This window comes from Meriones unguiculatus, chromosome 3, assembly GCF_030254825.1.
Source record: "Meriones unguiculatus strain TT.TT164.6M chromosome 3, Bangor_MerUng_6.1, whole genome shotgun sequence".
Lineage (NCBI taxonomy): Eukaryota > Metazoa > Chordata > Mammalia > Rodentia > Muridae > Meriones > Meriones unguiculatus.
Window position 1 is genome coordinate 122,200,113 of NC_083351.1, and position 25,314 is coordinate 122,225,426.

A 25,314-nucleotide genomic window follows, 5' to 3' on the forward strand; every position below is an offset into this window, starting at 1 on the left:
AACACACCCCACCTAGGGCCCTCTCACCGAACTCTTGACCCTCGGAACACCCAGCTCTGCAGGAGTGCATGCACCACCGAAACTCCACCTTGCCAGAGCGCACGCCCAATACAGTGCTAGCCACAGAGACTCAGACCCACAGTACAACCGTTCCCAGATCCCGAGTCTGCAAGTGGCAGCACGGACTACACAGGGCTGCCCAGCCAGTGATTGTATGGGCCATCCAACCCCTCAGTGGCAGAAAACCAGCTGAATAGACACCAAAGACCAGCAGACTTGTAAAATCAATACGCGCGCGCATTCTTCAACAGCGCTTGCGATCCCTTAGCACCTGCAACAACTTCAGTGCCTGCAGGGCACCCCTCTCACACCCTGTCCCTTAGGACACACCCACAAGCACATGCTCAAACATATGCTACCCTGCATTTGTCCTTCTGCACCTGCGAACTTTCCTCCTACAGGTATAGCTGAATAACCAACCCACACACTGAAACCACTAGACCCCACCCTTTTTCCTGAAGAATTCTCCAGATACCAGAGAAAAACCAGTCTGACCTGCAGAATACAGGAACAGACTGTGAACACTACAGATAACCAAATGTCCAGAGGTCGGCGAAAGAACACAACCAACGCAAATTAAGATATCATGGCTTCACCGGCAACCTCCAAAATTATTGGACACTCCAACTCAGCAGAAACACAAGAAAATGATTTTAAAGTTATGATTATCTAGTTATTTGAGGCACATAAAGAGGAAACCAACAAATCTCTCAGAGAAATAGTCATAGAGATTCAAACAGTTAAAGAGGAAACAAAAAAGTCCCTTCAAGATTTGGCCTCCCAAATAGAAACAAAGAAAAACAAAGTGAACGAAGAAGCTCTTAAAGAAACACATGCAAACATAGCCAAACAATTGGAGGCAGAAGCAGAGGCACTAAGAGAGGAAACAAACAAAAAAATAGAGACCATCTTGGAGACACAGGAATCCACACTCAAACAGATGAAGGAAATGTTGCAAGACATGAAAACAGAATTAGAATCAATAAAGAAAACACAAACTGAGAAAACCCTGGAACTGAAGAACTTAAGAGAAAAGAGAAGGAATCACAAAGGTAAGCTTCACTAATAGAATACAAGAGATGGAAGAGAGAATCTCGGTGCTGAAGATACACTCACAGAAATTGATACTTCTCTCAAAGCAAAAATTAAATCAGAAAAATCCCAAACACAAACCATCCAAGAAATCAAGGACGCCATGAAAAAGCAAAATCTAAGAATAATAGGAATTGAAGAAGAAGAGGAGTCCAGGCTACAAGGTCCAGAAAATATTTCCAAGAAAATCATAGAAGAAAATTTTCCCAACCTAAAGAAAGAGATGTCCACAAACATACAAGAGGCCTACAGAACACCAAATAGACTAGACCAGAGAAGAAACTGCTCACGCCACATCGTAGTCAAAACACTTAATCTACAGAACAAAGAAAAGATACTAAAAGCAACAAGGGAAAAAGGCCAAGTAACATATAAAGGCAAACCTATCAGAATCACACTGGACTTCTCATCAGAAACTATGAAAGCCAGAAGGGCCTGGGGAGATATCATGCAGGCCCTAAGGGACCACAGATGCCAACCTAGACTACTTTACCCAGCAAAGCTTTCAATCAACATAGATGGAGAAAATAAAATATTCCACAACAAAACTAAATTTAAGCAGTATTTGAACAGCAACCCAGCCCTACAGAAGATACTAAAAGGAAAATTCCAATCCAATGAAAACAAATACACCCAAGAAAACATAGGTTAAAGATAATTTTCAACAAAAATCAAAAGCAAACAAGCAATGATACACAGTAACATCACCAACTCCACAATAATAGGAAATAACATACAATGGTCATTATTATCTATCAACATCATGGACTCAACTCTCCAATAAAAAGACACAGACTAACAGATTGGGTACGGAAACAGGAACCAATATTCTGCTGCATCCAAGAAACACACCTATGCAACAAAGATAAACACTACCTCAGAGTAAAGGGCTGGTAAAATGTCTTTCAAGCAAATGGTTCCAGAAAACAAGCGGGAGTAGCCATCCTAATATCTAATAAAATAGACTTTCAACCCAAGTTAATCAAAAAAGATAAGGAGGGCCATTATATTCTCATCAAAGGAAAAATCCACCAAGAAGACATGACAATTCTAAACATCTATGCCCCAAATACAAGAGCACCTACATTCATAAATGAAACATTATTAAAGCTTAAACCACACATTGATCCCAATACCATAATAGTGGGTGACTTCAACACCCCACTCTCACCAAGGGACAGATCAACTAGACAGAAACCAAATAGGGAAATAAAAGCACTTACAGAGTCCCTAAATCAAATGGACCTAATAGATGTCTACAGATCTTTCCACCCAAACTCAAAAGAGTATACCTTCTTTTCAGCACCTCATGGAACCTTCTCCAAATAGACCATATAGTTGGTCACAAAGCAAGCCTCAACAGATATAAGAAGATTGAGATAACCCCTTGTATTCTATCGGACCACCATGGACTAAAGTTGGACAGCAACAACAATGGAAATAACCAAAAACCTACACACACATGGAAACTGAACAACTTGTTACTCAATGACAGCTGGGTTAAGGAAGAAATAAGGAAAGAAATTAAAGACTTCCTAGAATTCAATGAAAATGAAGGCACAACATACCCAAATTTATGGGACACATTGAAAGCAGTGCTCAGAGGAAAATTTATAGCACTAAGTGCCTTCAAGAAGAAATTTGTAACATACAAGTAACTTAATGGCCCACTGAAAACCCTAGAAAAAAAAGAAGCAGATACACCCAAGAGGAGCAGAAGGCTGGAAATAATCAAACTCAGGGCTGAAATCAATCAATTAGAAACAAATAAAACTATTCAAAGAATCAATGAAACAAAAAGCTGGTTCTTTGAGAAAATCAACAAGATAGACAAACCCTTAGCCAAGCTAACTAAAAAGCAGAGAGAATCTATCCAAATCAGCAAAATCAGAAATGAAAAGGGGGACATAACTACAGACACTGAAGAAATCCAAACAATCATTAGGTCATACTACAAAAGCCTATACGCCACAAAATTTGAAAATCTAAATGAAATGGACAATTTTCTTGACAGATTCTATCTACCAACATTAAGTCAAGATCAGGTAGAAAGACTGAATAACCCTATATCCCTCAAAGAAATTGAAGCAGTCATTCACAGTCTCCCCTCCAAAAAAAGCCCTGGACCCGATGGTTTCAGTGCAGAATTCTACCAGACCTTCAAAGACATGCTAATACCAATTCTCCTCAAACTATTCCACAAAATAGAAACAGAAGGAACACTACCAAACTCATTCTATGAAGCCACAATCACCCTGATACCCAAAACACACAAAGACCCAACAAAAAAAGAGAACTTCAGACCTATCTCTCTTATGAATATTGATGCAAAAATACTCAATAAAATACTTGCAAACCGAATCCAAGAACACATCAAAGACATCATCCACCATGACCAAGTAGGCTTCATCCCAGGCATGCAAGGGTGGTTCAACATATGGAAATCCATCAATGTAATCCACCACATAAACAAACTGAAGGAGAAAAACCACATGATCATCTCCTTGGACGCCGAAAAAGCATTTGACAAAGTCCAACATCCATTCATGTTTAAAGTCTTGGAGAGATCAGGGATACAAGGCACATACTTAAACATAGTAAAGGCAATATACAGCAAGACTACAGCCAACATCAAACTCAATGGAGAGAAACTTAAATCAATCCCACTGAAATCAGGGACAAGACAAGGCTGCCCACTCTCTCCATATCTTTTCAACATAGTACTTGAAGTCCTAGCCAGAGCAATAAGACAACTAAAGGAGATCAAGGGGATACAAATTGGAAAGGAAGAGGTCAAAGTGTCACTATTTGCAGATGATATGATAGTATACATGAGTGACCCCAAAAATTCAACCAGAGAACTCCTTCAGCTGATAAACACCTTCAGCAAAGTGGCAGGATACAAAATCAACTCAAAAAAATCAGAAGCCCTCCTGTACACAAAAGACAAGAGGGCTGAGAAAGAAATTAGGGAAACAACACCCTTCACAATAACCACTAATAACATAAAGTACCTTGGGGTGACATTAACGAAACAAGTGAAATACCTGTTTGAGAAAAACTTCAAGTCTCTGAAGAAAGAAATTGAAGAAGACATGAGAAGATGGAAAGATCTCCCTTGCTCATGGATTGGTAGGATTAACATTGTGAAAATGGCCATCCTGCCAAAAGCAATCTACAGATTCAATGCAGTTCCTATCAAAATACCAACTCAATTCTTTTCAGACCTTGAAAAAAAGATTCTCAGCTTCATATGGAGAAACAAAAAACCCAGAATCTCCAAAACAACCCTGTACAACAACAGATCATCTGGAGGTATCTCCATCCCCGATCTCAAGCTATACTACAGAGCAATAGTAATAAAAACTACATGGTATTGGCATAGAAATAGAAAGGAGGATCAATGGAACTGAATAGAAGACCCACAAATAAAACCACGTACCTATGAATACTCGATTTTTGACAAAGCAGCCAAAACCATTCAATGGAAAAAAGATAGCATCTTCAACAGATGGTGCTGGTCTAATTGGATGTCTACATGCAGAAAAATGAAAATAGATCCACATTTATCACCCTGCACAAAACTAAAGTCTAAGTGGATCGAAGACCTCAACATAAATCCAGATATGCTAAATCTGTTAGAAGAAAAAGTGGGGAACAGCCTAGAACTCATTGGCACAGGAGACAACTTCCTGAACAGAACTCCAACAGCACAGGCTTTAAGAGCAACAATCAATAAATGGGACCTCATGAAACTGAAAAGCTTCTGTAAAGCAAAGGACACCGTCATCAAAACAAAACGACTGCCTACAGATTGGGAAAGAATCTTCACCAACCCTTTATCTGACAGAGGGCTAATATCCAGTATATATAAAGAACTAAAGAAGTTGAAAAGCAACAAACCAAGTAATCCAATTAAAAATGGGGAACAGAGCTAAACAGAGAATTCTTGACAGAGGAATATAGAATGGCAGAGAAACACTTAAAGAAATGTTCAACGTCATTAGCCATTAGGGAAATGCAAATCAAAACGACCCTGAGATTTCACCTTACACCCATCAGAATGGCCAAGATCAAAAACTCAAATGACAACACATGCTGGAGAGGTTGTGGAGAAATGGGAACCCTCCTCCATTGCTGGTGGGAATGTAAACTGGTACAACCACTTTGGAAGTCAATCTGGCGCTTTCTCAGACAATTAGGAGTAGTGCTACCTCAAGACCCAGCTATACCACTGCTAGGCATATACCCAAAATTTGCTCAAGTACACAATAAGGACATTTGCTCAACCATGTTTGTAGCAGCTTTATTTGTAATAGCCAGAACCTGGAAACAACCCAGATGTCCATCAAGGGAGAAATGGGTACAGAAATTGTGGTATTTTTACACAATGGAATACTACTCAGCAATCAAAAAAGAGGAAATCATGAAATTTGCAGGCAAATGGTGGGATCTAGAAAAGATCGTTCTGAGCGAAGTATCCCAGAAGGAGAAAGACAAACATGGAATATACTTGCTTATATAGACCTAAAAGATATGATAAACATAATGAAATCTATACACCTAAAGAAGATAATCAAGAAAGCAGACACGGGGTATGATGATCAATCCTCATTTAGAAAGACAAATGGGATATGCATTGAATGTATGACAGGAGTCTACTGCAGAAAGCATCGGAAAGACTCTACCTAGCAGTGTTCCAAAGTAGATACTAAGACTCATAACCAAACCCTCGGCAGAGTGCAGGGAATCATATGAAAGAAGCAGAGTTTGATGTGGAAAGGATAGGAGCTCCACAAGGATCAAACATATCTGGGCACAGGGTCTTTTCTGAGATGGACACTCAACCAAAGACCATGAGAGGATAAAACCTAGAACCTCTGCTCGGATGTGACACGTGATAGCTCAGTAATCAATTGGTTTCCCATAGTAAGGGGAACAAGGACTATTTCTAACAGGAACTCATGACTGGCTCTTTGACCTCCCAACCTCCCAAGGGAGGAGCGGTACTGTCAGGCCACAGAGGAGGACTTTGTAGGCAGTCCTGAAAATACCTGACAAAAGGGAGTCATATGAAAGGGGAGGAGGTCCTCCCCTATCAGTGGACTTTGAAAGGGGCAGGGAGGAGTTGAGGGAGGGAGGGTGGGATTGGGGAGGGAATGAAGGATACAGCTGGGATACAGAATTAACAAAATGTAACTAATGAGAACCCCCCCCCCAAAAAAAAAACCAAAAATCATATGGTTCTGAAGAAATGGCTCGGTGGTTAAGAACATGTATTGTTCTTGCAGAGGACCTGAGTTTAATTTCCTGTACCCACATTCACAACTGTCTGTAACTCCAGCTCCAGAGGATGCCTCCAACCTCAGTTACATGCACATACACATATACATGTACATACATACACATAAATAAATGATAGAAGTGATGGTACTAGTTTACAGTTAGTGACAGCAATCAAGAATATCAGAATTTGGGAACATAGCTTTTTGGTACATTTGACTCAGTTCTAACCAATGTTCTTTCTTTTCCTGGAATTCCATTGTGGAAATGGAAGAAGTTCATGATCACTGAACAACAGACACCAGCACAGGCTAAATGAGAGGGGGGTAAATAATGAAAGCATTAGGGTGATCAATGTCGTTCAGAGCCAATGGAATATATGAGAAAACACAAAGTACCAAGGATAAGCTCACCACTCCAAGCTAAAAGGGTAAGTGTTTTTCTTGAGACTGAAAATTCACTGTTGATTGATAGGAATATAAATCTTACAACTTTTAACCCAGAGATACAAGGAGAGTAGTCAAAAGATTACCATTTGTTCTGTGAAGATGCTGTAACAGCATCTGTGATAGGAACAGGCAACTCTAGCTAGCAAAACAATGAGGCTAATTAAGAAAACACAGCGGGCTAAGATGCTTTCAATGCCCCAGCTTCCTGCGTTTGTCACTTGGAAGACAGGTGTGGCTTCTGCTTAGCCTGTATTTCTTGAAACCTCCTCCTTTAACATAAGGAGTCCAATGAGAAGAGAATAACACATCCCTTTAATACTTTAGCTTATTCTGTGGCTTAAGTAAACAAGATCTTAAGGATCTGAAAAATTGTCTCCTTGTGACAAAGAAGTAAAAGAGAAGAGGTGGGAATGGATATGTTTCTTTAAGCTTCTCATCAGATGGACCCTGGGTTAGAAACAGCAGGTTGCCAAAGCTGCTTCTGTAATGCCAAGCTCACTCACGGGACCCTCAGAGACCACCAGGAGGCGACTAGATGCAACTGCAAGAGAGTTTAATTTTGAGAGCAATCGAACTCGGGACCCAAGTAGAGAAGTGGGACCCCAAGTTCTGAGTGAACAGGATTTTTAAAGGGAAAGACTGTGATCAGGGGGTTTCCATGGCAGCAAGCAGGGGGGCACAAGTCTTGACATTATAGAATTGGGTGAAGTTTAGCAGGGCGGGGTGACCTTTCCTGAGGCACACAATCACAATGGCTAAGGCATATAATCACAGTGGCTATTTTTCTAAACCATATCTGAAACATTGGGGAGAATTTTTCCACCCGATTTCCAACTGATTCCCATTGATTATTGCCAGGGAGTTTGTCTCTATTTTCTATAAAGCATTTTTTTCTGTTATATTTCCTGGAAACTGTTGCTAGGAGAATTAACTTTGTTTTCTGCCAGGTGTACGTTCTATGATATTTCCTGGTACCTGAATTCAGTTCCCAGTCAAGATCTTTATTTCAAAATGGAGTTATATTCAGGCTAACTTAAACTCTTCACTTCTGCAAAAGCAAGGGGACAAAAGGAATCCTGGGTAAGCGTGCAGAGAAGTTGTGACTACGTAGCTACTTAACAAGAGAGAGCTTTCAGGGGGCAACTGGAACCAGGCCACAGGAGAGGAAGTTCTATACTGACTGATGATTTGGGGAGGCTATCTCAGCTGGGACATCAGTGTGAAGGGGAGCAAAAACCTTTGCCACTGACACTCCCCCATTATAAGCCCTATTTTTGTTGCTGGTGATGAAGGGCAGTACATAAGCCTATTGTCAAAACATATCCTTACTGCTTTGGTCTGACCGTTTTCCACTGGTATCTCAATTACCACCGGTCTACAGTCAGTCCAGACGGATTAATTTTAAACGAGGGCCCCAGGCCCCACACTCATGCTGTACAGTTTCAAGGGAACACACAGTAAGTAGCAAACGGATGCAACTACCCACTACAATATGTGCCATGGTTTGGATCTGGATTATCACCCATAGCCCATGTGCTAAATGCTTGTCTCCAGTGTGGTTCAGCGTTAGGACCTTTCAATGATGACATCATGTGGAATTCTTAGGTCACTGAAACGCCTTAGGAAGAGGCTATGAAATATTATTAATAGTGACTTTGGGTCTCTCCTTTCACTTTGTACCCTCTGTTGAAGTGAGCAGCTTTCCCATTACAAACTCCTACCATAACGTGCTGCCAAGCTATGGCTGCCAAAGCAATGAGGTTAATTGAAATGAGCCAGAACCTCCAAAACTGTGAGCCAAAGTAGGCCATTTTTTTTTAAATTAAGTTGACTATCTCAGACATTTGTTACAATAACAGAAGACCCACTCGCTCAGGAAGGTATCTCTCTGACCTCCTCACAAAGTGTTCCAACTCACCTTGGCTCCCTGCAGAGGTAGAGGTGGAGAGTTGGCAGAAAGTGCGGGCTTGCCACTGTGGACTTTTGAAATGCTGCATGTAGACTTTGATGAACAGAATTCTGAGAATTGATCCATAGGCATTGTACTGACAATCCCCACTTCTCTGTTGCCTGGACAGGACTTCCTTCCTTCCTTCAGGAGCTACTGTCAGGGCCGAGTTGTAAGTTCCATTGGGCAACACTCAGTTCATGCCTCAAACTAAAGAGAAAAAGACTACAGCGTTTAGCATGAAGCATTGCATGATTGTGTCACTTGTCTCAGCTTTCCTTAGGCTAAAGTAAAATCTCTTTTAAAAAAGGTGGCAAGTGTACTTGTAATGTCAGCTGTATGCCGATCAGAATATTAGCCTCTTAAATACACTCACGCTCTATTACTTAAAGCGGTCTTTGAATGCTCTGGGTTATGTGGCCAGCTGTTAACTGGCTGGCATTAAGACAAGGGGAGATTATTCTAGTTTATCCAGGTGATCTCATTAAAAATGGTTGTTACATTAAAGGTCCAAGGGAGAGGCAAAATAGAAGCAGAATGATGATGTGAGAAAGGGTACCCTGAGCCAAGGCAGTCTCTGAAAGTGTTCAGATGGGGCAGAGATTCACTTACAGCCTCCGAGAGAAACACAGGCCTACACTGGTGCATTGACTTTAATTTAGTAAAACCTATAGCACCATAAGGAAACAAATGTGCTGCTTTATGAGATCCAGCATGTCACAGTGTGTTGCATAAAACTTCAGCTCAGTCTGGAGAGATGGCACAGTGCTAAAGAGCACTGTCTGCTCTTCCAGAGGACCTGGGTTTAATTTCCAGCACCCTCACGGTGGCTCACAACCATCTATCATGTGATCTGATGCCCTTTTCTGGCATACAGATGTACATGTAGATAGAGCACTCATACATAAAATAAATAACTAAAAAATAGAATAAAATTTCAACTCAGGGGCTAGAAAGAGAGCTCAGTCAGTAAAGTGCTTGTGCACACATGAAAATTGAGTTTGAGCCCCACTTTAGGGTCTCATTGGCCAGCCATTCTGGCCAATCTAGCTGAATCAGCAAACTCCAGGGTAAGTGAAAAATCCTGTCTCAAAAAAGAGAGAGGGAGATCATGATCAAGATCAAAAAATCTGCCGTTTGTCTTTTACCCTACACACGTACACACACACACACACAAACACACTCACAGGTGAGCATGCACACACACATATGATGCATACAAGTACCCATTCATATATGCACCTGTACCCATATGCACACACACACACACACACACACACAGAGAGAGAGAGAGAGAGAGAGAGAGAGAGAGAGAGAGAGAGAGAACCATTGGCATTCATAGTCTCCATTCCAGATAAGAATGAATAAATGCTTTGGGAAAAAATACATCAGGAAAGGTTTACAGGAGCGGAGCCTCGGGGGATTAGTCAAACTTACAATTTTAAGTAAGGCCTCACTGCAAAGGCGAGACATCAATAAAATCAAAGGGAATGACAATCAGAAAGAGCTGAGAGGAAATGTTATGTACCTGTCTGGGTAAAAAAATCCTTCCTGAGAAAGGGAACAGGACTTGAAAGGCTCCAACTAAGAACTGTTTCGTCACTTCCTAGCTTGCTCTCTGTGGACCGGGCTGCTATTTGAATATGCCCTTTGGAGTTTGGAGCATTTCTGTCTCTTAGCTCATACAGTTTGGATATAATGAAAATATGGCTCCCAGAGGTTCATGTGTCCAAATCCTCCCTGCAGTGATGTATCAAGAGGGCAGGAACTTAATCTGACTGTAGTGGTTAGAAGGGCTTAGATGCTGGTTAGAAATACAGAGTCATCAGCGTATATCACCCCTGGTGGTTTTAAAAGAAGAAAGAAGATCAATAGACTCATCACAAATGTCTCAGCATCCTGTCATGTGATGTCCTGTGCCACCTGATCCTTGCCAGGAGTAAGGCCATCCATCACTTAAAGCTTCTTGACATTGGGTCTCCAGAACCATAAGTCAGAATCAACCTTTCCTTGTCACCAGCAATCTAACCTCAAGTACTTGAGGGTAGTAATGAAAAACAGTTGAGTATATGTTTCCATGATAAGATGGCCATCATTTCTTAGTATCTGGAATATTAGATTCAGTCACATAAAATTATCAATATGAAGCATGATTTTTTTTTAACTTTTGAAGGTAGCATTTCATATGATTTGGTTTACTTTGTTTGACAGAGCTGTAAGGCATAATGAAAGAAAGTGTCATGAAAGCACCTGTGCATGCTTTGGAGGAAGGATTTGATACATGCTAGTTCTCTTCTTTTACCTATATTTTTCTGAGAGTGTTTTAGCAGCTGAATCTCTCCCACGCAAGGTTTAGGAAATTTACATATGGCTCTTTTCAATAAGTGGGCTTTGGTGATCGATACCTAGGTGAGTGAAGTGGAGGGATAAGCTTTGGGAACAAAGAAGTCGGGGTATCCCTAAATATCTCAAAGGTACAATTGTTTCCTGCTGTTGCCCTGAATCCTATGTTGAATGCTTTACTTCCTTGTATGGTTGATTATATGGGCTTCATGTACACGCCTACTGATGGAAGTATGGTTTTAACTTACAGGTCAGCTATGAGTTTAATTTAATTGGCTAGAAGAGTGCAGCACAAATGGGAGCAGGTGATGCTGAAGTCACAGAGCAGCTGTATCTAATACCTCAATTTCTGTGTCTATGCCACTTGCCAGCTGTGGTTCCAGAGCCAAGATCCTACATACAAACAGTCAATTGAAGCTGCCATGGGATGTTAAACTTACCAAGGCTTCAGGCTGCTCTGACTGTTTTTGCTGTGTCAGAAATACATGTGTGTCTTTTGATGATGTCAGAATTTACTAAATAAAATAAATTCTCAGTGGTAGCAATTTCTGCCAGATACTCCCATGTTCCTTCATAATCCTGGCAAAATCACATATAGGTTCTTTTATTCCAATATTAACTGATGAATAACTCTATTACTAATATTGACACATACATGTGAAGGGGTGTATGTGTGCCACGGCGCACGTGTGGAGGTCATAGGACAGCTTGCAGGAATTAGGTTTTTCTTTTTCCTACCCTGTGGATTCCAAGGATCAAACTCAGTATTGCCCTCTCCCTTTCACAAGGCTGACCTCGGACTCACTATGATGCTGAAATTGGCTTATCCTCCTCTTAGCTTAGCCTCTCCAGTGCTGGGAATGCAAGCACAACTATTCACATCCAGTTTTTTCTTCCTCCTCCTCTTCCTCTTCTTCCTGTTCCTCCTCCTCCTCCTCTTCTTCTTCAACATAATGGTATGTTCTAAAACTATAAATATCCTTGTTCTATGCCAGGCCTCTGAGAGGTTTTGGGTCAATTAACTTATTGAAACAAGAATTTGGGAGTTGAGAACCTATCTGTGATCCTTACAACATCTGTAACAATATTTTTTACAATATCTGAGATATTCTCCAGACCTTCTGACTCCTAATCAAAAACAAATAAACAACAAAAACAAAAACTTGCAATTTATTCAAATATTCCCATGTAACTAATGCAAATTTAACTCCAGACTCTACATCATTAAGCCTTTCCTTAGGAAAAGTGTAGGACCAATAACAGAGCGTCTAAGTAGACACCAACAATACGATTTGACCCATGGTCTTCAGCAACTTGACCAGAAGACCAACCCCTTATCTAGAGTAAGCCCAGGAAATCATCTTCCTGTAAGTCAAGATTGCAGAAAGTCAAAATGATAACAAATAGACTTCCTGCCTCCAGAATCCTTGAAGGTGTGACTTCTGTGTCACCTGTTTGTCAGTAGGTGGCAGAGAGGAGAGAGTCTATGTCTATGCGCAGTGTTCTGACCTGTGAACTCTGAATGGTTAATAGCCTAACATTCTCTGAAGAAAAGTGAGCCTGAGGTGACCACTAGTCCGGCGCTGTGAAGGCCCTTGTGGGGAGGGGCACACCATGCCCTTAGATGATCCCTGTCTGGTGCCATAATGAATGATCCAGGCATAACACTCCTGAGATGACGCCAGACACACAGAGACCCCAGGAGCCACTAAAAGAATCAAGTAAATAGTTGAGAAGTGGAGGAGAAGGAGAAACAGAAGGATGTAGGCATAATGAAGAAAGGCAGAATGGCCTGATGTGAGTAGCTGATGATGTCACTTGGGGCCATGGTGGGGTCCTGGCCTGTTCTGTCACTAGGGCCATGTCTCGGTCCTTGGCCTTGCAGCAGCAGGGGCCTGTTACTACCAAAACCCAGGCAGATGTCCCTGGTCTGGGCTGCTGCCTGGGGATGTGTTGATGTCTGAGGGCTGTGAAGAACTGACCCCACCCCTTACCTGGGCATCAAGGAAGAGCTGGCTCTGGGTAGTGAAATCAGGAGAGCTGACCCCCTATCCAGCTGCAATATTTGGGAGAGCAGCCCTCTCCCACACACACACTGCGGGACTTGTGTGTGTGGTGGTTGTGGGGTCAGTGTGTGAGCATGAGAGAGCTGGCTTTGCAACTTGTGGCAGCATTCTTGAGGAAGAGATGCCCTATCCCACCCTCACCCCTTGCTGCCAAGGCAGCTGGGATAGCTGGCCCTGAGAGTGTGAGAACAGGGGGAGCCTGTGCTCACCAGCTCAGATACCTCTCAGGCCCAGGTCCAGGGCTTTGAATTGGCCTCTCCCAACAATGACTTCATCGATAAACTTCTGGAGTGGTAGTGAGGTTCTAGTATTGATAGAGTAGCAGAAGCCAGAGGCCTACTACCAGAACAATGAGTCATTGCATTGAACGTTTGCAAGCAAACAAATATGGAAAAATGGGTACACGGTGGGACACACTGTGACACGCTGCAGCTTCCACAATGAGATTTTTCTCTCTGTTGGGGAGAGGTTGCAAGAGTGGAGGGCAAGCATGAGGGAAGGGGAAGATGAGTGGGGTACATGATGTAGCATCCACAAAGAACAAAAAAAAAGTTTTTAAAAAAAGACTCAGACTTTTATTTTATTTTGTTTTCATTTAGTTGCCCTCTATTTTATCCACTGAAGCTAAAAGTCTTGATTAATGTGGGAGAGCAATGGTGCTTTTTATTTTTTCTTACTCAAGATGACAGAGCTAGTTGATGAAAGCTGTTGGGTGGACAGCACAGCTCTGGAGCAGCCAGCCCTCTGTGGCAGCTGAGTGGCAGAAGGTGCACTTTGTGCCAAGCATCTTTATCAGGCTCTTTCCTTTCCTTTTCCTTTTCTTTTTTTCTTTTTAATGAAACTAGATTCTTTTCTCATACACCAAATACTTATTGTAGTTTTCCCTCCCTCTAGTCTTCCCATTTCCTCCCCAATTCCCCTGCCCTCTAGGTTCACTCCCTTTTTGTCTCTGATTTGAAAAGAACAGGCTTCTAAGGAGATAACAACCTAACATGACAATAAAAAAATAGATTAAGACAAAACAAAAATTATCATATTGAAGTTAGACAGAGCAACCCAATGGGAGGAAAGAAGTCCCAAGAACAGGCATAAGAGTTAGAGACCTACTCGTTCTCACACTCAGTCCCATAAAAACACTAAGCTAATGGTTATAATATATACAATGAGAAGCTCCCAGGCCATTTCTTATATGTTGGTTTGTATAGAATTAAGGAGGCTCCCATGGAGGCCAAATATTGTCAGCACCCTCTTACCAACTGAGATAAAAGATAACAGATGTCCTTGGCGCCTGGTTCTGAGCACTTTCCTTGTCATCTCATTCCTGGTAACCCTTTAGATGGGAAGAAGACACAGCAAACTCCCACACAGTAGAACCACACATTCGATTATTTTAATCCCCAAATCTGCACATTGTGCTTGATGACTTGATAAGGAGCTACTGATTGAGTTTGGCTTCCTACTGGGAACTGTGAAAGGTATTTGTGAGTAAATGATTTAGGATGACCTGTAATTGGGATGAGAATTAGCTTCTTTGAGTGCAGAGGAGAGATAATTGGTGCTTCGAAATAGAATTATCCTATTCCAATGCACATCCCATTTGTCTTTCTAAGTGAGGGTTGATCATCTTACCCCTTGTCCTCTTTCTTGTTTATCTTCTTTAGGTGTATAAATTTCATTATGTTTATCATATCTTATAGGTCTATATAAGTGAGTATATACCATGTGTGTCTTTCTCCTTCTGGGATACCTCACTCAGAATGATCTTTTCTAGATCCCACCATTTGCCTGCAAATTTCATGATTTCCTCATTTTTGATTGCTGAGTAGTATTCCATTGTGTAAAAATACCAAAATTTCTGTATCCATTCCTCCGTTTATGGACATCTGGGTTGTTTTGAGGTTCTGGTTATTACAAATAAAGTTGCTACAAACATGGTTGAGCAAATGTCTTTGTTGAGAAAACAAGTAACAGGACAGGAGCCTACCGCAGAGGGCCCCTGAAAGACTCTACCTAGCAGTATATCAAAGCAGAAACTAAGACTCGTAACTAAACCTTTGGCAGAGTGCAGGGAATCATATGAAAGAAGGGGGAGTTAGTATGACGTGGAAAGGATAGGAGCTCCACAAGGACCAAATATATCTGGGTACAGGGGTCTTATCTGAGACTGACACTCCACCAAGGACCATGTATGGATATAATCTAGAACCTCTGCTCAGATGTAGCCCATGGTAGCTCAGTAACCAATTGGTTTCCCATAGTAAGGGGAACAGGGACTATTTTTGACAGGAACTCAATGGCAGGCTCTTTGACCTCCCCCCCCCCTCCAAGTGAGGAGCAGTCCTGCTAGGCCACAGAGGAGGACTTTGTAGCCAATACTGAAGATACCTGATAAAACAGGGTCAGATGAAATGGGAGGAAGTCCTCTCAAAGCAGTGGGCTTGGGAAGGGGCAGGGAGGTGATGAGGAGGGAGGGTAGGATTGGGAGGGAATGAGGGAGCGGGATATAGCTGGGATACAGTTAATAAAATATAACTAATAATAAAAATAACAAAAGAAAGAAAGAAAGAAAGAAGGAAAGAAAAAGAAAGAAAGAAAGAAAGAAAGAAAGAAAGGAAGGAAGGAAGGAAGGAAGGAAGGAAGGAAGGAAGGAAGGAAGGAAAAATAGAATTACTTACGTATGGCCTTGACCTACATCTTTTGCTTCTGGGATTTCTGTGAGACATATTCTTGGCAGAGGGCAGAGGTGGTTGGTGGGAATGGAGGCTGAGAGCCATGAGATAGGTTGAGTACACATGTTTGAGTTCAAGACACATTGGTCTTTTTCTGTAGATCTCATTATAGTCAGTCACATCCATTGTTTTATAGTTTGTCTTCCTGAAAGATCAAAGGATTAAAAATCAGTGGCTATTATTTTAAAGCACGAGCCTGAACCCAGGCCAGCCAAGTGGAGGTATGTCCAGCCTTAATGCCCTGAGGGGAAGAACTAGCCTTACTGCATTCTTTCCCTTCCCACTAGTTATATAGTTGCTAGGAAACCAACCCCTATGACCAGGCCAGAACTGTTTGTAGTCTTGGCGTGTAAACTGGACCAATCATTGCAAAAGTCAATTTCCCTTACCCAATCATGTAATGCCAAAGCATGTAAGTCCCTGCTTGCTTTTTTTCTTTCTTTTTTTTTCCCCTTTAAAAACTCTGTATCCCTAGACCTGAGGGCCACATTCCTCTCCTGTTTCCACACAAAGTGTGCGTCCCATGTTTGAAAGGGTATACTATTAAAAAAAAAACCTCATGTGTTTACATGAGGGTCTATTTATTCCTGATTTTTTTGGGATTTGTGAAATGGGCTTAACATTTCTTGCTGGACTTTTGAAACCTTGGGCTGAAGCATGCCATGCTTATTGAGGTACCATTTTTCAGGCATTAATCTAATTAATATTTAAGGTGAGCCTGAATCCTACTTGAATCTAGGTTTCCTGTCCTATAAGAATCTCTGCTCATGGTTGGAAATTCTCATGATCTGCACTCATCCTGAAAACAGACTGAAACAACAGGGGCCTCTGTTCTGCACCTATTTTAGAAGAACTGGGATGTCAGAAACATATGAAATGCAAGCATCTGTGGTCCAGCAAGAGCTTTGTAATCAACTGAATAAACAAGAAATTATTGGAGTGGGGTACATACACTTGGCTTTTTAGGCTGGAGAAGGGTGTGGCTGAGAGCCTGTAAGTGCAGTGTGGAGAACTGGGTCCTAGGAAACCAGAGAAAGTGTTGCTTGAAGGCCTTCGAGGGGCCTGTCACACCACATACCTGGATAACTGTATTCCTTCCCACAATCTGCCCCAATGTGACAACTGATTTTGATTGTCTACTTGAAAACAGAATCAACTACGAGATAAATGTTTGGGCACATCTTGACAAGGTTCATTGAAGTATGAAAACTCACCCCACATGGGTGAGCACCTTGTACTGGTGGTTCAAGTATGAAGAGGCCAAGGGAGGAAGCTTTTGCATTTTGCCTGATTGTCTTTGTGTCTCACTGGTGTAACTTCATTTACTCTGCTGCTGCTGCTGCTGCTGCCACCACTGCTGTGATCCTTCACCATCAGAACGCAGATTCATCTGGATTCCAATATGGAAGCTCTTTAGGACTTTTCAATCCTTCAACTTCAGAGTGGGAGTGCTGAAGCATCAGCCTCATGGACTGAGCTGCTACTGGGTCTCAGCCTGTCCAGTGTGAAGACAGACATTGTTGCACTACCCAAACCATACAGTTCAAGCCAACCTAATGACTCTTTGACTCCCTAGGCTGCAGAAGGCTGGGATTTGCAAGATAAGAGCAGGACTGAAGCTACTGCAAGATCAAGGTGGTAGGGCCCATTCTGGTCGATTCAGATGTGAAGCTGCCATGTCCTCAGTCTCTGGTGTTGGCAGCTGGACACAGCAGGACCCTGGAACTGTACTCTTTCATATCTCTGGTACTTTGCTCCCCAACCTTGCTTTTAACATATTACCATGACTGCCATTTCTACAACCACATCCTCAGTCACAGCTAGGCCTGCTCTCTTACTGTGAAGCATGACTTCTGCATTCTCACATTTACCTTTCCTTTTGTCTTCCCTAGTCCTTTATGAATACTGCTTCTCCCTCCTTTCAAGTTCTATCTTTGTTTACTTGACCACATCTCTTCCTTGGAGAGTTGGAGACACTATCAGCTTCCATCCGTAGTGCATACCCTGCTGGAGCCACTGTCACTGTGAATGATGGGGAGGATTTAGTTTACTAGGCAAAGCTGAAGCTGGCAGATCAGGCTGAGCGATAGGATGAAATGCTGGAATCAATGAAGAAAGTAACAGGGACGGACATGGAGCTTGACAGTTGAAGAACAAAACCTTTTATTGGAGGATATAAAAATGTGATTGGAGCTAGAAGAGCATCCCAGAGGATAATCAGCAGCATTGAACAGAAGGAAGAAAACAAGGGAGCAGAGGACAAACTAAACATGATTTGGGAGTACTGGCAAATGGTTGAAAATGAGCTCAAATGAGTCTGTTGTGACATTCTGGATGTACTGGACAAACACCTCATTCCAACAGCTCACACTGGTGAGTCCAAGGTTTTCTATTATAAAATCAAAGGTATCTGGCTGAGTTTGCCACAGGGAACAGGAAGGAAGCAGCAGAAAACAGCCTGTGGTTTACAAAGCTCCTAGTGACATTGCGATGACAGAACTTCCTCCAAAACACCCCATTCATTTAGGTCTTGCTCTCAACTTTCCCATATTCGACCATGAAACTTGCCAGCCTCCCCTGCAGGTTAGCAAAGGCAGCTTTTGATGACACAATTGCAGATCTGGACACACCGAGTGGTAAGGACTCCACCCTTATCACGCAGCTGCTCTGTGATAAGCTGACACTGTGGACCTCAGACATGCAGGGCAATGGTGAAGAGAAGAATAAAGAAGCGCTGCAGGATGTGGAAGGTGAAAATCAGTGAGACATGATAAAAGTCAACAAGAGAAACCATCGCTGACCACCCTGCCTTTCCACCCCTCCCCTTGGAATTTCCCTATTGCCACTGAGAACCACCAAATTTGATGTTGACATTTGGTCTCAGAATTTAGGTTCCTGCCCTGTTGGTTTTCTTTCTTTTTTTTCCTGCCCTCCCCTTTTTAAACAAACAAACAGTTTTCAGAAGTTCTTAAGGCAAGAGTGAATTTCTGTGGATTTTACTGGTCCCAGCTTTCAGGTTCTTTATGACACTAACGGGACTGCATAGAGGTTTTTTTCAGCCTTACTGTATTGTCTCCAGCCACAGGTGGCAAGATCATCATTAGAAATGGAAATGACATTTGAAAGCCATTAGACTTCTAAGTGATGCATCTAAGACATATTAATCATGCAATAGAGGCATATGTGTTGTCATTTTTCCTTTTTTAGTTGTTTAAATGGAATTTTATACCAATTTTTAAACTTAATTTGGGTGTTCGCTTGAAGGTGTTTGGGGCAGCTTGTTGTAATGGTTTTGCTGTAAAATGCATTTGAAACTTTGTTGAAGTGTTGTTGTTGAACAGCACATGCTGTAACAGTTCGACAACCAGTGGCTGTCCATTCTTGCCAACTCCTCCCCCTCTGAAGCAGGTTAGCATTGAAGGTGGTGGTATGGAAAACTTCCTGGTCAACTCTGTTCCTCCTCCCTTGCTCCCCGCCTCCCTCCTCTCCTCCTCCTCCTTTGCTCCCTCAACCTTTTTTGTTCAATATGTGTACCTGAAGCTAACTTGCACCACTGGATCTCTGACTGGAGCCACAGGTATAGATCTGTATTGTTCTTACCGAGACACAGCATGGAATTAACATTAAACTTAAAGAAAACAAACCTAAATTAAGATAAAATAAAAATCTCTTGTTTGAGACATCAGCTGCCACAAGGAGTAACTTACCAAGCGATCTTGAGGTGGAACTTGGAACTGTGTTATGAAAATGCAGACATACAAGACTAGGACTGCATTGTACAGATTGATAGTTTCTTCTCTTAAATTTGATATTTATCTAAGGAAATAAAATCCTCACGGGGGAGGCATACAATTATATCATTGTATGCCATTTCACATTCATCTGCTCCTGGGAAGCTGAGAATTTGGTTGAAAGGTTTTAAGTTTTTCTTTATTCCAGAGTTAGGGCCCCCTTAAGAAGGAGAAGATGCCATAGATGTAGCAGTCTTTGCACATAGTGTTGGTATGTGTGCTTGGTATGGTAAGCTAAGCATAGTAGGACTCTAGGTTTGATTCCCAGTTCCCCTAAAACATGGCACACACCAAAAAAAAAAAAAAAATGGAGAGAAATATTAAGATGCTTGTCATTTTATTTCAGCCCCACACCTTTTCTGAGGTTCAGTGCCTATTACGGCAACCACCAGACAAAAGCAAGAACATTTTTCCTAATGTTCTGCTCACCAGTACTTCTTAAAATGTTGCAATAAAAGAGCTGCTGATTCCCAGGCTGTATAACACATCCGCTTCCCAATTCACATGGGCTAAGGGGAGCTAATTTAATCTCATGATTCATTAGCTCATCTATTGTCTGTCTTCTAAAACACAGGCAAGACAATCGGCTGAAGACAAATTGCCATGCTTTTTTTTTTTCCTGGTCCTCACAGCTTCATCTACTGGACTTGATTTACAGTTATCCTCCCCAAGGTGGAGAGAGGTGTTCCCACCCATTAGGTGATCAGCACTGCCATTGCTTACCATTCTAATTCTCAAAAGGGCTTCTTTGCCTTTGCCTGTTGAGCTGATTTTTAAATGAGAAAAGCCAGCTTCAGTTGACAAGAGAACAGCTTATCTCCTCTTCAGGGCAGCCACCTGGGTGCAGCCATGAATAGTAAGGTTGAAGTATGTAACCAAAATGGTGACTTTGAGAGGGAACTTAGGGTGCTAGAAACCACTACTGAGTTTGATTAAATTGAGCAATGCAGAGGTTTGGATTTAGTTGTTTCTCCTCCTCTTCCCCATCCTTCTCCTCCTCCTCTTCTTCCTCCTCTCTCTTATGCCCTCCTCCTTTCTTCTTCTGGGCTCTCACACTATAATCTAGGCTTGCTTGGAACTCATAGGGATCTTCATGCTTCTGGCTCCATAGCACTGGCATTGCAGTGTGTCACCATTGCTAACTTTGGCGGAGTGCTTTGTGTCAAGAGCCTTTTGCCATTTTCAACATCATGGGGGGAAATAAGCTGCTGTTCTGCCCAGTTCACGAACCCCAAAAGACCAGGAATAACTAGACTCTGCTGTTAACACATGAGGTTGTTTTTATTGTAAATTACAAGCTGCAGCTTGGGCCCACATACACCCACCACCGAAGTGGTGGGTGCCAAGCACCTTGCGCTCAGGTTAGTTGAGTGATACATAGATTCTGGTCCTTCCCAGCATGCCCAACGCAGGGGCAATTCCTACCTGGCAAGCATCTATTGGTCAAAATGCTACATTTTGAATTGATTGGCTATAGGAAGGTCCCCACACCATAATGACCTGGTGTCCCTCCCTAGGGGGATGGGCCAGTTTCCTAGCAACTGTTATCTCTAGTGGGTGGGGAAAGAATGCAGTAAGGGGGTCCTTCCCCTCAGGGCATTACTGGACTTCTCCACCCACCCACTTCAGGTCTTAATTAAGAATAGCTGCTATTTTAATCTTTTTGGTCTCTCACTGCTTTCTTATGCTCTGAAGTCCTGCTTCACTGAATACATGGCCACTCAAGTAGTGGTTAGTATTCTTACAATGTGCTTGGGCATCATTGGTAATGCAGCTGTGGCAGTTGGGACATAGGTTTTCTAAGTACAAATCAGCCTGTTAAGGAACTTGGATGTTGTACCTTTGGAGCTCTGGTCTGAAGAACACTCAGTGACTGGCTACATGGGTTCAAACAGGAAGAATTTTTATGTTTTGCTTGAAATTCTGCCCATGTCTTAACTCTAGGATGATGTTGGGCAAGTAAGATCAGGGGTCTTAAAGTGGATAAAGGAAACAACCATCAAGGCTGTATCAACTATACCAGGAAAAGCTCAGTTAGCTAGTAGTGAGCCTCGTGAGGGGGTTGTAGTATGAAACTATGTAGCAGAGAAGGGCCAGCAGGGGTCTACAGTGGCTTCTCCCACTGGTTAGCACCAGAGAACTCATGCTACAGAATGTCGGCAGATAAGACCTCAGGGAGCACTGATTTCAGCCTCAATAACTTCCACACAAGAAGCTTAAGGCAAACAGGACGCTCATGTTCTTGTCATGAACAGTCTGCACAATGAAGGAAATGCTCTAAAGATTCATATTTTAGAATGCATGCTTTATACTCCAATGGCTTAAAATCATTTCTCAAGTTAATGAATGAGCTCCATTTTGCACCCTCCCTCCTCACTGAGGTTTTCAAATCCCTTGTATGCCTCAGGAGTGGAGTCACCCTTCCTTCATTTGTTCTCCAGGCATCTTCTCCATGCCAGGTGTGGGATTAAAAACAAAGAAGCAAACCTTTATTGCTAATTTTCCCAAAATCATTTCTCTGCTTCCAGTTCAGACTAAATAGACGATTTCCTTCTCTGGCATTCTACATCTCTTTCAAGCACTGGAAAGAATTCAGAAAAATGATTAGTATCAGACATTCTTTTGGGGCTCATCAGACAGATCCTGTGTGAGTGGGTATCTTCCTAGGACATTTTGTTCTTAAATAATAACAAGGGTTCCTGAAGGTTGTGTAGATGTTTCTGGAACCTGCAATAAATTGTCCTAGCTATAATTAGAGTTTAGCTCTATATCGTGGGTCTGTGTAGCTTATAAAGCTTAGCTTCCAAAATACTGTCTCTCATATGCAAATTGGCATTATTTATTTAACTAACATGTTTCATTATAGTACTTCTTTACTCTTGAAATTTTCATACATTTACAATGTAAGACCATACACACTTTCCTCTTCCAAATATCTCTATATTTCTCTCCAATATGTTCCGCTCCCCATTTCATGTTTTTTTTTTCTTAAAAAAAAAAATCCATGAAGTTCCAATTAGTGGTAGCCATATGTGCATGAATTCTGGGCCATCCACAAGAGCACGAGAAACACATCACTTTGAAAAACATTAAGAAAAAAAAAAGAAAGAAAGAAAGAAAAAGAAAAAAATTATTCTCCCTCCCCCAGCAGCTTCCAAGTACCAGCGGCTCTTTGGTAAGGTGTGTAGCCTAGAGAGCACTTCCCCATCTATGATGGAAATTTTGATTGGTTTGGTGGTATGAATCAGAAATGTCCTTTCACAGTCTTGGGCATTTGAACACCTAGTCCTCAGTTGGTGGTGTTCTTTGGGGAAGCTTAGGTGGTACCATCTTCTTGGAGGAAGTATAACTGGGGGTGGGCTTTGAGAGTGAAAATGTTTTGCCTACTTCCAGGTTGCTCTCTGTTTTGTTCTTGCCAGTTGAGCCCTCAGCTTCTTGTTTCTTCCATTGTGCCTGCAATCTGCTGCCATGCTATGTCTTATGTCCTGGCCTCTGTCCAACATCCTTCCTTCATGAATAGAGTCATCCTATCTCCATTTGTTCACTAGGAATCCTCTCCACAATAGGCACGGGATTAAAAACAAAGAAGCCTCATGAAACTGAAAAGCTTCTGTAAAGCAAAGGACACTATTGTCAGAACAAAAAACAGCCTACAGATTGGGAAAGGGTCTTCACCAACCCTAGATCTGATAGATGGCTAAAATCCAGAATATATAAAGAACTCAAGAAGTTAAACACCAACAAATCAAGTAATCCAATTTAAAAAAAATGGGTACAGAGCTAAACAGAGAATTCTCAATTGAGGAATATCAAATGGCAGAGAAATACTTAAAGAAAAGCTTAACATCCTTAGTTGTCAGGGAAATGCAAATCAAAACGACACTGAGATTTCACCTTACACCCATCAGACTAGCTAAGATCAAAAACTCAAGTGACATATGAACTCAGGGGCTGGCTCTTTGATCATCTCCCCCTGATGGGGGAACAGCCTTACCAGGCTACAGAGGAGAACAATAGAGCCAGTCCTGATGAGAGCTGATAAGCAAGGGTCAGATGGAAGGGGAGGAAGACCTCCTCTATCAGTGGACTTGGAGAGGGGCATGTGAGATGAGGGAGAGAGGGTGTGATTGGGAGGGAATGATGGAGGGGTCGATAGCTGGGATGCAAAGTGAGTAAACTGTAATTAATGTTAAAAAATAAAAATTTAATTAAAAAAGAAGCAAATCTTTATTATAGATTTGCCCGAAGTTCAGTTTCCTGTGGTAGAACTATATCTAGTTTTCCTAGTATCACCACTAATATGGACTCTCCCCTCTGGAACTGTAAGCCAAAACAAAGTCTCCTCAAAGTTGCCTTGATCACATTGTTACATCATCACTGAAAAGTAACTAATCCAAGCCAGCATAGTACTTTCCTAGACTATGAAAGCTAGCCAGCAGGCAGGAAGTTTCCCCATCAATTAGAGATTGATTTCTTTATCTTCTGTAGCCAAAGTATATGGTGTCTTCAGCAACAGGGCCTTACCATTTAGCTATGGTGGACAACCAGGGGTAATGGTAATAGCCTGTGCTGCTTCGGGGAGAACTGGAACTGACCTGAGAAACACCGCATAAGGAGGAATCTTGATCCTTGCACTGTGGTTTTCATTTAATAATCCTTGTCTTCTGGGAGTGACCTTGTCCAACCGCAAGGGATAAGTCTCTTGGAACTCTTGTTTAAAGTTATATTTTTGAATTAGATTACTAACTAGAGAGTTTCAATAAGACTTTTATACAATCCTTGGTTTTAGTTTTAACCCACATATACTCTCTTCTGTACCCTGATCATCTTCAATACCTTAACCCTCAGTTTCATGCTTCTTTCATGTCATATGTATTCTACTATCCCTATAATTGCATTGTGAGGTAGTAGGCTTCCATATTGCTTCTGTATACCTTTCCTGTAAATCAGCCCCTCCTATTCCCTCAATTCCCCCCCATACTCACACAACATCACCTGCTTAAGCAAGCCTCTCTTTCTCCAGTATCCTTCCTTTCTGCTTTTGTTTCCCCTATAATTAACTGTCTTATCTCCCTCAATGTAGTCTCTCTATAGTTTAATAAAGTACATTCAATGTGTCAGTCAGGGGACTAGGATTCAGCAGTAAAAGAATGTCTGTTGGCTGAGTTTAATGAGTCATGAGCTCCATGTTTCCCCCCTTCCCCTATTTCCCTTCCTCAGCTCAGAGCACCTCTACAGAGAAACCTTTTCTACAGCCATCCTGCTGTTTGCCCTGGAGGCTGGAGATATAAAAGGCAGGAAACCTTTCTCCATCTGCAACCCACACATGTTTCAAGCCAACGTCCCTATTAGTAAAGCTGGTATTTTGAGCTGACTAATTGTTTGTTCTTTCTGTTTGATTAGAGACCTCTGTTAGAAGAGGATGATTAATTCAAACCTGTGGCACATCACTGCTCCATGTCTTTTTTATTTATTTATTTATTTATTTATTTATTTTTGCTTTGCTTTTAGTTTATTGCTCTGAGTTAAAAACTGAGATACCTCACTCCCTAG

The 25,314-nt window shown here is 41.8% G+C and overlaps 1 non-coding gene and 1 pseudogene across 1 annotated transcript; both read left to right on the top strand.

The window, feature by feature from the left end:
- Positions 1–12,586: 12,586 nt before the first annotated feature.
- LOC132653352 (small nucleolar RNA SNORA17) lies at positions 12,587–12,717 on the top strand. Its single transcript, XR_009591118.1, has one exon. It is a non-coding gene; the product is annotated as a small nucleolar RNA SNORA17 (small nucleolar RNA).
- A 4,504-nt stretch (positions 12,718–17,221) lies between these two features.
- LOC110555884 (14-3-3 protein epsilon-like) lies at positions 17,222–18,734 on the top strand (annotated as a pseudogene).
- Positions 18,735–25,314: the final 6,580 nt, after the last annotated feature.